General features: G+C 43.1%; 1 protein-coding gene across 1 annotated transcript in view; it reads left to right on the top strand.

Annotated features, from left to right (window-relative positions):
* The window catches only part of RERG (RAS like estrogen regulated growth inhibitor), a 132,974-nt gene that overhangs the window by 22,750 nt on the left and 96,367 nt on the right, over positions 1-13,857 (top strand). The gene's annotated exons all lie outside the window — the stretch shown is intronic.

Consider the following 13,857-nt stretch of genomic DNA (forward strand, 5'->3'; position numbering starts at 1 on the left):
TCTATTACTGTGCACGTTTTGATGCAAAAAGCTCAATAAAAACGAATTTACAAGAAGAATACCACCCACAAGGTACAGTAGTCGATAAAAATGTGGAGGGAACAGCTTCTTCTTAGGGAGTTAGCAGATCTATTGTGCAACAGAACTATCATCCACACCAAGTGTATGTGGAGTACTGTATCTTCCTCATTAACTGAGATGACGCAATGTGAGTGCATTGCAGTTAGCATGTTCCTGCTACTTATCAATGTCGGGATTGACTTTAGAGGAGTTTATGCTCCCCGCAAGCCTGTTCTTTTCAACCAGAAGGCTTACATTGTGATCCTGTATAATAGATCTTCAGGAGTTTCATTACAGCATATTTGAGTCACATAATTTTCAGCAGTGAAAGCAGAAACAATCTAAGCAAGTATTATTTGTGGTAACTTAATGTCACTCTCTTACTGCTACAGTAGGGAACATGACTTGCTGGGTAGAGGACAAAGGGATACATGGGAGTGCACGATTTTCAAGGCTATGTTAAAATAGTCTGTTAACACTCTGATGCTACTTTTAGGCTTTGCGCAAAGAGGCTTCTGACATTTGTGCCATACCAAAGGTTGGAAGAATAGTGACGACTGTTTGGTTCTCAGAACAAGGCTTTAGCAAGTATGTTCATGATTGAAGCTGGATTTTGTTGTGGCATCTTCTATTCATACCACAGCCTGCTGCCACATGATGAGAATCTTTTGTCCTGTCGGGGTGGGAGGCAGAGAGGATTAAGCGGGGGTCTTAATGGTATCCAGTGGGGGCATTCTGACTTCATGTGTTAAGAGAAATGAACTAGCTGTGTAATTGCTAGATCGCTGTGCCTACTATACTATTTTTGGCACTTTAGGTGTATAGACTATTAGATGCAATTGTTCTTGGTTGTATAGCATCTTGATTTTTAAAAAATATATTTCTTATGGGGGTATAAAGCATTTTGCAACAGTCCTTCTGAAGTGCTTATATCAAAGGCATCCTCAGATCCCAGGTGACAGACCAGGGCAGCAACCTACCTCTGATTAATACCCAAAAGGGCATGGGATTTACTAGTATGAACCTTCCACCCCTATTCTGGTGGAATACTACTGCATAACCAAGTGTAGGTCTGGAACATAGGTTTACATGTCATAATCCCTGATTAGAAGTTCCCAGATGGGGTAGGGGAGGATAATCTGGTTAAGGCACTGGACTGCAACCCAGGAGATCTGGGTTTGATTCCTTCCTCACTCAAGGAAGCAATGCCTCTCAATCTCTGTACTTGTTTCCCAGCTGTAAAATGGGGTAATTTCCTTGCTTCACAGGGGTGTCGTGAGGATAATTATATAAATATTTGGAATTTCTCAGACACTAATCCAATGGAGACCATGTAAGAAGGGTAAGAACTGCATCTTGTCTTGCCCTACCATACAATTGGTGCTTAACAAATAATGACCACTATGCAGCTATTTGTGTCCTTGCTTCTCCAAAATTGGATGAGTACTGTTGGAATAAGCCATATGTGCTAAAAGCATCTTGAAGGGAGAGAGATATGAAACTCCCATGTGTTGATAGAGGCATTATGCCTCAAGAAGAGTTCAGTGAGCCTGGACAGAGCTGGTCTTTGCTACTCCTTTACAAGGATGTCACCAATGCTCCCCTTAAGACACAGGCATCTTGGCAGTCTGCCCAGATGAAGTAGGACTATGGCTATGTGCCCAGCTCAAGGCCAGCTATAGTTCAGCCGCAGATGATGATAGAGGAAGTGAGGAATGGAAGTGGTATGATGCCATTTAATCTGTCCCTAGGGAACCAGTGCAGGATTGTATAGCAGTACTCCCAGATTTTGGCCATCCATTTTTAAGTTACTCATAGAATTTCCAGTCCTCTTGGGATACTATTCTCTAGCTAATAATTCTCTCCCCTACAGGAATCCTATGGCCTGTATTATGCAGGAGGACAGCAGACAGGATGATCACAGATTTTTAAAGTTGTAAGGGACCACCATTAATCTAATAGACCTCGGTTTGAGTAAGTGTTTTGTGATCTCACTTTTCCGTTTGCTTAATTTCAGTTCTTTACTCATGACCACATCCCCTTGGATCCCACTCTAAACAATTTCTTTCCCGTTGTGGAGTTTACACCCTTCAGATACACAGAGATTGTTGTTATTTCCCTCCATAGCAATCATCTGGTCAGAATCACTCCTCCATTTTGGGGACAAAGGTTTTTTCCATAATGTGATTATAACATCTTTTAAATTTGATGTTCTCTAAATACCAAAATATTAAAGATGATTCCTGTAAAATGAATGTGAAAGAAATGCATTCAACTTTATAGCATGAACTTATATGCATTAGTTCCATCAAATTTTTGATTGTGCTGCAGCTACATTTAATAAAACTATCATAAAAAACCCTGATTCTCATGAGTATTTCCATTGAAATCAATTGAATGCCTTGTGCGGCTGAGGCCTGTTTGCATGAGTAATAATTGACAAAACTGGGCTCTGAAATGGAAGACAGATGCAAGCTCTTCTGTAGAATCACACTAAGCTAAGCTGCTGAAACCCTTTGGAAAGAAATAGTACTTTCTGCAGACTCATGCTAGCAAGTGAATCTTGTTCGTTTTAACCAGGATATAAGATAGAATTGTCCTGGAGCAAAGGAACTAAGGGTTCAGATAGAAGAGGTCTCACAGAGGAAACTCCAGGAACAGCCAAGCTTGGGGAGAAGTCTGAAGATTTGTTATTATTTCATTTGCCAATAAAGCTAAATCCCAGAAAGGTGACAAGTCTGTGTAAGTCTTTGGAGCTAGAGGGGAACTTCACCGGTTTGTTTATAAAGCTGAAGGCATTAGTTATGGGAAAGTACAGCACTGATGGGTAGAGTAATGGGTGAAATGAAACAAAAGCTACACCAAATATTTGCATCTTGCATTGTTTCCTGAAATTCACTAGATGCAAACTTTAGTGAGCAAGGAGGAGGTTTTTTGGGTGATAGATTCATTCAAACAGACGTGAATCAATGCTGGTCATTGAAACTACTTCTGTGCTGCCATATTCCTTTGTAGAACTAATGATCCATTAGAAAGTTCTTGGCTCAATGGAGCTGTTCCTTGGTCAGGTGCAGCACTGGAGGGTTTGAAAAAGATGTGGTTTAAAAAATTCATTCAGCCAAAGGGCTGAAAAAGGTGAAGTTCAAGTCATTTCTGATTTGATTATGAACAGGTTTGCTTAGCCCTATTTCTTTAGGGCAAGCAATACGTTTTTTTCTTGTTCATTTTCTGTGACAGATCTGTGATTTACAAGGAGATTCTTTCCACCAGACAGATACTATTTTCAGCTTCTTCTCTGCATTGCCATGTTACATTTTCCCAGCAATATTTCCACAATTGAAAGGGATTGATAAACATCTGGGACCTGACCCAAAGCCCACTGAAGTCAAGGGAAAGAGTCTTTGGGCTTGGAGGCAAATCCATGGAAAGAAAGAGAACTCGTTTTTTGGGCTCAATCCCACCATTTCTCTGTGGGAGTTCCGCAGTTCATTACTGGAAGCTGAACTGAATTCTGGTGACAGGAGTTCCATTCACAGAGTGTTAGCAGGGTCAGTCCCGTAGAAAGTAATTTATGATAAGTTAGATAGTAATAAGTTCAAGTTAACATCATTTTAAAACAAACCTTCTACTGGGACTGCAGTGGACTATTGAAGCAAAGGTTCTGTTCTCTGTCTTACTCTGTGCTGTAACGTGCATTACATTGTTTAGAGTTCAAACTATTTGCGGGACATTCTACCCCCAAAACACACACACATTTGTCACCTGAAAAGCTAACTGTCTGACTTCCTATCTGCCCCCAGCCCACATCAGTAATAGAACCTGAGTACATTAATTTATCTTACCAAATATCCTTGTGAAGTAGGGAGTACTATCATCCCATTTTACAGAAGGAAAATTTAGGCACTAGGTGACTGACCCCATATCACAAAAGTTTATAGAGCTGAAAACCCAGATCTCCTGGTTCACAGTTCCAAGACCATTCTTCCTCAGTAAGCAATTTAATTCAGGTAGTCTCTTGTAATTAGGTTCTAGGGGGAGATTTTTCAAAGACTTAAGTACTATAGGAAGACTTACCATGCACCTAATAGCCTCACCTCTTAGAAGCAAAGACCTATTAAGACACAACCAGTTATCACAGAAGCAGAAAACACATACAGCCCATATCGCTCCTGCATGTGGATTCTCATTTGGAATGTTGACAGTCGGCAGTGATACAGTGTTTCTGGTCCTGTTTCACAAATGCTACTGTGAGGGCACTATATGATCAAGGAAGAGGTTATTTGTTAGAGGTTTGTACCATTCATATAATGAGCTGATAGTGTTCGTCATCACAATGGGGGGGGGGGGAGAGGGATAGCTCAGTGGTTTGAGCAGGGGGTTGGACTAGATGACCTCCTGAGGTCCCTTCCAACCCTGATATTCTAAGAGCAAAGGTACTATCTTTGTCAATGGGAGGGATAGCTCAGTGGTTTGAGCATTGGCCTGCTAAACCCAGGGTTGTGAGCTCAATCCTTGAGGGGGCCATTTGGGATCTGGGGCAAAAATTGGGGATTGGTCCTGCTTTGAGCAGCGGGTTGGACTAGATGACCTCCTGAGGTCCCTTCCAACCCTATGATTCTATGAACACAGGGCACCAGGGTCAACTTTGAAATAGGAGAAATTAACAGCAGCCACAAAATGTGCTATTTATGCTTTGAATAAATAAAGTCTGTGTGGCTCCCGTATTTCATTTTCTAATGGGGATGAATGTATGTCTGTCACACTAACCCTCAGTCTTGAGCACCACCGGTGGAGCTGGTACCACCACCTTTAATTAAGGTTGCCTAATTAAAGCTGTGCAAATAGCAAATTTTTCAGTTTGCTGGCCATACCAAAGGGGAAAAAATGTTTCAGGTCAAAGCAAAAGGAAATTCTTTGGGGGAAATGAAAAGTCAAAGTATTTATTGTCAGTTCAAATAAAGCACATTGTTTGAGTTTAAAAAGTTTATTATTTGAAATAAAATTGAAGTAACTTGTGAAGCAAAGTAATTTTGAATTTAGAGAAATCAAAATGTTTCATTTAAAAAATGAAACAAAACATTTAAAGTTTTGGGGATTTTTGTTTTTGAGAATTCAAACACAAATGCATGAAGTGTTTCAATTGACCCAAAGCTGTAGTTCACTGCATGGACACTGCTTCGGTCGATGTAACTTGAATCACTAAGGGGGGGGGTGTGCGTGTGGCTTTTTCACATCCCCAGCGACTGAGTTACATCGACTTAAGTGATAGTGTAGACAAGCCCTAAATGCCCAAGTCACTTCTGAAAATGAGACTTAGAAGCAGTGGAGAGCTGGAACCGGTTGTTAAATTTAGAAGCCCTTTTAGAACCGGTTGTCCTCTAAAAAGGCTTCTAAATTTAACTGGCCAAAAGTAGCACCTTAGGCGCCACCTCCGTGGGTTCTCCAGGGTGGGAGCAGCCACGGGGAAAATTTGGTGGGTGCAGAGCACCCACCGGCAGCTCCTCGCCCCACCCCACCGCCAGCCCCAGCTCACCTCACCTCTGCTCCGCCTCCTCCCCTGAACGCACTGCCCCGCTCTGCTTCTCCACACACACCCCCGCCCCCCGGCTTCCTGCGAATCAGCTGTTCACACGGGAAGCCTGGGAGCACTGAGAAGCAGGCAGCGGCTTCGCATTGAGGCCCAGGGAGGTGGAGCGGAGGTGAGCTGGGGCAGGGAGGTGTGAGGAGGGCCGCCCACGCTGCAGCAGATAACCGGGGGGGGGCAGGCGAACTGCTCCCCATCCCAGCTCACCTCCGCTTCCCTGGGCCTGAGCGCAATGCTGCCGCTTGCTTCTCAGCCCTCCCCGGCTTCCCGCATGAACAGCTGATTCATGGGAAACCTGGGGGGGTCATGGAGAAGCAGAGCGGGGTGGCGCGTTCAGGGGAGGAGGCGGAGCAGAAGTGGGCTGAGCGCGGGCCGGGGCGGGGAGCTGCCGGTGGGTGCTCTGCACCCATCCAATTTTCCCTGTGGGTGCCCCAGCCCCAGAGCACCCAGGGAGTCGGTGCCTAAGGCGCCACTTTTGATGTGATTGGTGGGGGGAGCAGCCGCTCCCCCTGCTCCCCCCCAGCTACTCTCCCCTGCCCCTAGGAGCCAGAGGGACCTGCCGGATGCTTCCTGGGAGCTGCCCCAGGTAAGCACTGCTGGGACTCCCCACCTCGCCTCCCGGCAGGTCCCTCTGGCTCTTAGGCGCAGGGCATGATGGGAACCCACTACAGTGACCCACAAGACCCTTCTGCCCGGTTCTGGGGGCAGTCAGGGGACAGGGGAGGGGTGTGGATGGGGCAAAGGTCCCGGGGGGGGCATCAAGGAACGTGGGGGGTTGGATGGGGCAGGAGTCCCAGGGGGTGAGGGCGGGCCACGATCCCCTCATGGGGCGAGGAAGGAACCAGTTAAGATTTTGGCAGCTCATCACTGCTTAGAAGCCTAAGTCATTTAGCTGCTTTCAAAAATTTTACCCCACAACTGACTACACATGGGCTGGACGGAAGCTTAGCCAGTCTCCAGCACACCTGGGGTGCTCCTCTCTAGGACAGGATTGAAGTATGATGGCAGAGGAAGCTTCCATTGACTGCCCATGCTGTTTGGATAAACAGAGGCCTTCAGTCTGCAGGGCTCTCAAGCCAGCCGGCACTTTTCACCAGCACTAAAAATAAACTAAACACTAAGATGAGGTTTCTCTCTTTTCAGTCAAAAAATTTTAGCTCACAAATCCAAGTAGAACTTGCTTTTTTGGCTGTCATGAAGGTGACTTCATACTCGCTGCATTTGGCATGGGCCCAGAAGAGACTGCAGTATGGGCTCCAGCTTTTTGAACAACATGAAGGTTATATAGACTACTTGAATTTGAGAATGTGGAATGCGGGTAAGAAAGTAAAGCCTTTCTAATAAGATCTCTTCTTATACCCAGGCCTCTTAGGGGATATCAGTGTTTCATATGTTTTTCCATTCAGTCCAAGGGCCTACACAGAAACCTTTCCAGAACAGTTATATTCCCCAACCTTAGCACCCCGCCTTTTTGGTGGTGGGAGGGAAAGAAATATCAGTTTTCTTTTGGCCTCTGAATGATCTTTTTTTTTAGTGCAAAGGCAAGAATGCAGTGCTCAAGGGAAGGCAGGGAGTAGCTTTGGAGGCAAGATTTCACACACTGAATACAGTATACACAATGTATCTGCAGACCTAGCTGGTCTTATTGGTGCATTAAATTATCATTAGGGGTGTACCTTCACAGGACTCCCAAAAGGCTCTTCAATTAGAAAAAAATAATCCAAATTCTTTGCACAGGATTTCAGTGCTTATCATTTTCCAGCTTCTGGCTAACATTGCAGATGCAACAGAAAATGATGGTGGTTTTGTTTTTAAAGGCTCAGCCATTTCATGGATCCAAATAATCATTGTGTAGTCATTTACACCAGTGCAAAGGGTGTGCAAGACATATTACCATTTTGATTTGAAAGCATGTTTCAGATAAAACACAAAGGGGGTGGGAGAAACAGAGAGTGCGGAGAATCAAAATTTTGCAGCTCAGGCTCGTTTGTAACTGAAACAGAAGAAGGTCAAACTGATTCATTTAAAAACAACAGGCCTGAATCTTGTGCTCTTCCTATGAGCCAAACTCCCAATTCAAACTTTGAGGGTTGAAAGTGTTTGTTGAACTCACCCCACCATTTATAGTCCCCTCTTTGCTTTGCGGTGGAAGCAAGAGTGCTGCACTACCGAGAGGGATTGTTCTCATGGCCTTTCTTGCATGACCCACAATGAGAATTACCAGCAATCCGACTGCCCCAGGGAGTTTTCCAGTCCAATATTGCAGACCCAGGAGGCAGGGCCGGCTCTAGGCATCAGCAAACCAAGCACTTTTCAAGGGGTGGCATTCCGGGGCGCCCCCCCCCCTTTTTTTTTTAGCGCTTCAGTGGCACTCTGCTTGGGGCTGCAAAAAACTAAGAGCCAGCCCTGCTAGGAGGTTCAGATCAATTTTGGCTAAGAACGTATGCCTCTGGGAGTTTATCCAGACTCAAGCTTGTGTTTGTCCATTGCTAAGTGAAACCCAGGGAAAAAAAAGAGAGAGAGAGACATGGGTTGGTACGTAGCCCCTAGATCGCATGTGCTGCAATACCTTACTTAAACTGTACCTTGGTTTCCTCAAGTCCTTAAGCATGTGAAACTGAAAACTTAGCAGAACTCCTATTTATATAGTAGTGTCGCTGTTCTATACAATCACATAGTTAATCATTTTTTCTGTTGCCTAGTGTCGCTGGCATGTGGGGCAAACTCCCCTCTAATGTAGGTCAGTGTAAACAGCAGTCAGTCTGATTCTTTACTGGCTTGCATCTTGGATAGTCATTTACACCTAGCAGGATTTTACACATACTTGACACAGAGGCAAATGACGGAATAGGTTAGAAGCTGGTAGAGAATCAGGGCCATTGTGTTGCCCACTGAAATACTGCAGAGCTCAAAGATATATTACAAAATACAGAGCTGGTGTTTTAGAGCCCAAGTGTTGGTTCATATACCTGTGAGTCCGTGTCTGATGTCACTATTGCAAATAATGCCAGATAGCTAGTCACATGGTGCCATATTAGCATAACTGGATTGAGCTACCTGATCCCCAGTGAAGAAGGAGTTAACTCAGCACTTAGTTTTCCATTGGGCAGGCACTCAGAGAAAAGTCTAACCACAAAACCTAGTTCTTATATGACACGTATCATCCCTAAAGAATTTCGCAAGAGAGGGCACTAGAATTATCCCCATTTTACAGATAGGGAAGTGATGTGGGGAGATCCCCTGATGGGAATCACCTTTCTCTCTGGTTTCAGAGTAGCAGCTGTGTTACTCTGTATCTGCAAAAAGAAAAGGAGGACTTGTGGCACCTTAGAGACTAACAAATTTATTTGAGCATCAGCTTTCGTGAGCTACAGCTCACTTCATCGGATTCTCTCTACCGCTCATCTTTTGTGATGGGAGAGGATGCTGGGACTTCTACCAAGGACCCTAATAGGATCAGCTTAGAAGAGCTTGCCTTTGGAGAAGCTGGGCTTCACACCTTGTGGTGAAAGGACTGGTTAAATCCCAGGCACCACCCTCTAAAGGAAAAGGCCAGATACTTCTCCTGTGTGAATCAGACAGCATGCGTCCCTTGAAGTCAGTAGAGTTATGCTGATTTCAACTAGCCCATTTTTTGTGCCGCTGAACTATTCCATCATCTCACATTGGCGTACATGGTTCAAGGGCATGTGGTGGTCGCTGAATATACGTATTGGGTTGGTGATGAGGGGTGGGTGTTATGGTCAGAGCACTAGAGGACTAAGCCTACTAACTGGGGGTAGATACAAAAAAATAAGGGTGGGGCAATCTCCCGGTGAAAATCATCTTCCTCCCTGCACTCATCTGTTGTGATGGGAGAGGATGCTGAGACTTCTGCCAAGTTGTGGTCTTCAAGGCAGTCCTGGGCAGCAGTATCAAAGTGACGTGACTTTTGACCATTTCACTAAGGCTTAGGGGTGCAAAGACCTGAGCTATACTAACCAGCGACTCATTACTTTCACCCTGATGCCTGGCCAAGTTCTGAGCAGCAGCAGAGGCACTGGAGCGGTGTGTCTGCAGATTCAGAGTCAATACAGCATCAGTGACACTCCATCTATGTTTGGAAGGTCATTTGCACCAACAGAAGGACAAGACACATTTTCCCCCTCTTTAAAATGAAAACTTAAGTTCTCAGTAATCAATGTTTAGCCTTCCCCCCCCCTCCCGAAAGGCCAAGCTTCCCATTACCTCCAGGTGAATGGATTTTCTAAGCCCTGGTTATGGCCTTTTAAAGATAAATCCATAAAATGGTGTTACAGAAAAGCCACTGGAAAAAAATAATCTGTTCTGCAGCTTTGTCATCATGTTTTCACACACTGTATAATGAAGAGGAAGAGAATTTCCCAAGTGTAGTCGAGAAGTGCTCCAACAGTGGCTTATTAAACAATAAGCTTAAAAAGAAAGTGTCAACATATATTGTTTCCCCTTTTCTTATTTTGTTCGCTTCAAGGACATTAAATGTGATGAAACAGTCAAAATAGATGTGGGCATAATACAAATAGTGTCCTCGGAGATACAAGGAGGATGGAAGAGTCAGGATCTGACCTGCAATAGATGAGTCATATAGGCTTAAGTGCTAGTATGTGGCTGTTTGCAGTAATATGCCAATCTACCCTATCGGTACATTGGAAACGTGGTGTTTTACTGTAGCTGAGGTGTGCATATGAAATGTTTGTGCACACAGTGATGAATAACTCTTAAAAGTCTATACTTTATCCACTTGTACAGTGAAACAGACTTTAGATTTTTTTTTAAATAGTTTGATATTTAACCTTAAAACAACAGAATTGGATTAAAGTCCTGAAACAAGGTTAAGCATCCAGAAACTCAAAGTGTTGGAATGAGCCAAAATGATCTAGTGCTGACAGCAGCAAACAGTAACCCAGGATTTCTGGGTTGTATTCTTAGCTCGGCAATAGATTTTTTATGTGGTCTTGAGAAAAGCAACACCATTCTGGGTTTCTAAGCTCATCTGTAAAATAAGCATTCTTAAACATCACACCACAGTGAAGTACAGAGAGGAGGCTTAATGAATTGCTCTTAAGTGTTCAAAATCCTTGAATGAAAAAAACTATATAAATACAAAAAGAAAAGGAGTACTTGTGGCACCTTAGAGACTAACCAATTTATTTGAGCATGAGCTTTCGTGAGCTACAGCTCACTTCATCGGATGCATACTGTGGAAAGTATAGAAGATCTTTTTATACATACAGAGATCATAAAACAATACCTCCTCCCACCCCACTGTCCTGCTGGTAATAGCTTATCTAAAGTGATCATCAAGTCTCTAAGGTGCCACAAGTACTCCTTTTCTTTTTGCGAGACAGTGGGGTGGGAGGAGGTATTGTTTTATGATCTCTGTATGTATATAAAGTCTGCTGCAGTTTCCACGGTATGCATCCAATGAAGTGAGCTGTAGCTCACGAAAGCTCATGCTCAAATAAATTGGTTAGTCTCTAAGGTGCCACAAGTACTCCTTTTCTTTTTGCGAATACAGACTAACACGGCTGTTACTCTGAAACCTATATAAATACAAAATATGAATGACTCAGATAGATTACCCTTGAATAAAATCTTGGAACTCAATCCTGTAAATTTATGTACGTAAGTACATTTACTCACATGACTAGTCCTGCTGAAGTCAATGGTACTACTCGTGTGTAAAATTATGCAGGTGTTCAAGCCTTTGCAACATCAAGACTTTAGTGCTAATTAAGTTACACTGGATACCATGTATCCCAGTAGAGAGACAGCTCTGTGCATTGATTTCCTTCCAGTGGAGCAGCCTCAGGCATTCAAATCTCATAAATCAGGATTCCCCCTCCCCCTTCCATGAGATTTGATTGAAGACAATGATATTTTTAATATCTATACTACATTTGTGGGGGGTGCAGGGAGACCTTTTTATTTACCTTCTGGTTTCTGAGCTTTTAGGACACATTTACTTCATGTTTTCAAGCTCCACAACCATGAAGGATAAAACTCTTTTCTTAAATAAAAGCGGAGTTTCTCATGCAGCCTCTTGATACTATCTGATGGAGTTGTGATTAAAAAAAACAACAACAAAACAAAAAAAACAAACCACCTGATAGCACAAGACTTGCAATAAAATGAGGAGACACTGCACTTCAGTTTTGCTTAGTCACAAAAGTGGAGCAGGCTGTAAGCAATCTAGAAGTTTTTATTCTCATTCAAGAGACGTCTGGCTTCAATCCAGTTGCAAGTGTCCACATCAAGCAAAAAAAATCCAAGCCCCTGTCACTTGAAGTCTCAGCACAACGGTCAAAGGATGAATAAGTAATAAGCTAAATAGCCTTTTTACCCCGAGTGGCCCCTTCTCATTGGGATTGGGGCACATAGCCATAGCAGTGTGGGGAACTTTCCACAGATGTACTTGTGCTGTGAATTAAACAGAGGAGTTCAGTCTCAAAGGCTGCCAGTTGGAAACCTTTCCAGAGTACCACATAGTTGCATGGATGGACATCAGTATAACAGAGAAAAGAATCTAATCCATTGCTTTTCTACTTTCCATGATTCCTAAGTGTTTCTTACATTTGATTGTCCTTCCATATGGTATTTGCTTTGCAGAAGCCCTTTATTCCATAAAGTGTAGTTCTTTAGGTTATGTGCCAAATGACGGCTAACCATATTCCCTTTATTTTCCCATGACTGCTTCAGAAATAAAAAGACAGCAGCCATCAGAATAGATTGACAAAGATCCAAACACTTATTCACAAGATCAATAAGATTTCAGTCTAACGTTTTTTAAAAAATTTTAGAGTAACCCCACCATCTAGAAGTAAATTACCAAAAGATAAGAAATACCACTTGGGCAGTACCAAAAGGCAGGAAAAGTCAAAATTATCTGATTGTAAACAAATGTCTACTGTATTCCTGTGTTATGAGCTATTTCAGTCTCTTTAGGAGTTCGTACTCAGCTAAAATACCCCAGCACACTAAGACATGCTGCCTTTGTCCTCTAACTCTCTGGATTAGGACAACCGTATCGTCCGCATTGAAATTCAGGTGTTTAGTCCTTAACCCAAGAGGGTGCAACCTGCTTCCACCCCAGGCACATTGCATGGTGGCTTTACCAATTGAAAATCCCAACCAGAAGAGATTCTTTGCCTGAATGCCTAGTTGTCATGATGACAGGTAGCCAAGAAGACATTTCAGGGTAATTGGAGTCTTAACATGCATAGCATGAATATTTCAGAAGTACCATGAAAGTACCAGTTGAAATGTTATCATCCATGAAGAAAAGACTCCACACCCTATGGCTCTTTCATTTACAGTACAAAGAGTGACCCTCGCTATGATCTCTAGGAAATGCATTGCACTTCCAAGGTCATTGCTTAAATTAGAATACCATATCAAGGCAATATCTAAACTCAGATTACCTTTTTCTTTAGGATAAATCTTGTTTCTGTTGGAGCAGCAGCATATCTGCAGGCTACAGTTGCAGACTACGAAACATGAGTCAGTAGCTATGCCACTGACTCACTGTGTGACATTTAACTGTCCCGTGCCTCCGTTTCCTCAAACTGTAGAGTATATAATGCTTTCCTATCCCACTCTATTTGATTACAGTACCAATCCCAGGCACCAGTCAAGATCAGGGGACCCATTACTGTATGTGCTATACAAACAATGATGATTTGTAGCTTATTCAAAGAGCGTTTGTAAACTGCTTTGAGAGTCTTGACTGGAATGAACCGTATGGATGCAAAGTACTGTCTGGCCTTTTCCGAGATCTAGAGGAGGGTTGTACAGCTAAAACTCAAATGTTTAAGAAAACTTCCATTCTATTTATGTGAGCCTCTTCTCCCTCCCACCCCCACTTTCCTAACATATGGAAAGTAAGACAGGTTATGGATCAGGGAAATGTTTACTTGTGAAATGAAAAACTCTTGCTGGAATGCACTTTTTGCAAGTGGGTAGCTTTTTGCTTCTTTCAAGGAAGGTTTGTGCAGCATGTGTATATTAAATCTTGCATTTCTGTACAATGCCATTTGATTTGTCTGCACCAATGTTATAGACTTTTTTTTAAAAATGTTTGCCTTCTTAAGTGGTTGCAAAATAAAGGCCAAGATTTAGTTTTCCAACCAAAGTGTTTTGCCCTTTTGATTTGTTGACAACTTTGCATTTGTGGCGTCAGTTGTACTGTATAATAC

Source organism: Lepidochelys kempii, chromosome 1 (genome assembly GCF_965140265.1).
Source record: "Lepidochelys kempii isolate rLepKem1 chromosome 1, rLepKem1.hap2, whole genome shotgun sequence".
NCBI lineage: Eukaryota > Metazoa > Chordata > Testudines > Cheloniidae > Lepidochelys > Lepidochelys kempii.